This window comes from Alexandromys fortis, unplaced genomic scaffold, assembly GCF_014885135.2.
Source record: "Alexandromys fortis isolate MF-2015 unplaced genomic scaffold, M_Fortis_MF-2015_v1.1 scaffold_285, whole genome shotgun sequence".
In the NCBI taxonomy this organism is placed as follows: domain Eukaryota; kingdom Metazoa; phylum Chordata; class Mammalia; order Rodentia; family Cricetidae; genus Alexandromys; species Alexandromys fortis.
Window position 1 is genome coordinate 588,441 of NW_026068191.1, and position 1,541 is coordinate 589,981.

Below are 1,541 nucleotides of genomic sequence, written 5' to 3' on the forward strand. Positions count from 1 at the left end.
TGTCTGGTACCCTCTGCAGGCCTGCAGGCATACATGTAGAAAGAATATTGTATACATAATAAATAAATAAATAAATAAATATTTAAAAAAAGAACCTGATTAGTCTAAGTATGACAAACATGGATGACTATTGACCTGTAATACTTAATAACCATAGAGAATATTAGAATATTAAACAATCTTTAAACAACTGTGAAGCAAATGAGGATAATAACCTCAAAATGTAAAAACAATCAAAATATCTTTTTTTAAAATATTTATTTATTTGTTATGTATACAATATTCTGTCTGTGTGTATGCCTGCAGGCCAGAAGAGGGCACCAGACCCCATTACAGATAGTTGTGGACCACCATGTGGTTGCTGGGAATTGAACTCAGGACCTTTGGAAGAGCAGGCAATGCTCTTAACCTCTGAGCCATTTCTCCAGCCCCCAAAATATCTTGATCAGAGGTAAAAATGTATAGTACAATATGATAAATATATTCTAAAATTGTATCAATATACAAAATGTCTTAAACAGAGGTAGAAGCATGCATACATACAATATGACAAAACAACTTTGCATAGGTGTGCAAATTTTGTAAACATAAATAGGAGCATATTCAATATAACAAATATAATTTGAATTTGTATCAATATACAAGGGACTATACAAATGTAAATCATCTATAAATTTACTCACAAGTATTCATTCCATTACTATTATTATCAGTGTGAGCAAGCTCACACTAACTACTTATTATTCCACCTAATTTCCTTTTTTAGTGAGACCCCTGAGTCTACAAAATTTTCACCTCAAACCCAACCCTATACCAGTTATAATCAACCCCTAATTGATGTTCCTAATTCTGAAGACAAACTTTGTTGGGAGAAGGGCCATCGTATCCTAGAATTACTTCAAGCTGTCATGGGGGTGATGTTCTTTCTATGAGATCCTATAAAGCTAAAATGATGTTTAAGTTTCAAGATTACTGTTTGGTATAATTGCAAATAGTCTCTGAGTAGTTGATAGGGCTTTTCTGAAGTTCTTCTTTGGAGTTCTGGCCAGAATGTTGTAAGAAGGTGCACCATTTCAGCTAACCGAGTTGGAACCATCTTGAGCAGCTGGTACCCAAAACAAATCTTAAAGAAGTGCTATCAACATCATGAAGACATATCAACCAGGTGGAGTTGTTGTTTTGGGGCCCCATCATCTTCCTGGAAACTTCAAAGATTACTCCAGGCAAATTGTGAAAAACTTAAACATTGTTTATATAGACATATATTCAACAAAAGGTACCATAGAGACAAAGATAGGTATGGAGAAAAGTAAAATTTTTCTAAGTTCTTTCTTTCTGTCCCATATCAGATGGCTCCTGAAATGAGACTGAAATTCTGAATTTTTCTTGTAACAGCATGCTTGAATTTAGAGGATAGCCATTATGCAACTCTAAATCCAGCTTTGATTTTTAAGTGAGTCTGTTATTCTGCTGGGATCTCTATCTCTATCTCTATCTCTATCTCTATCTCTATCTCTATCTCTATCTCTGTCTCTATCTCT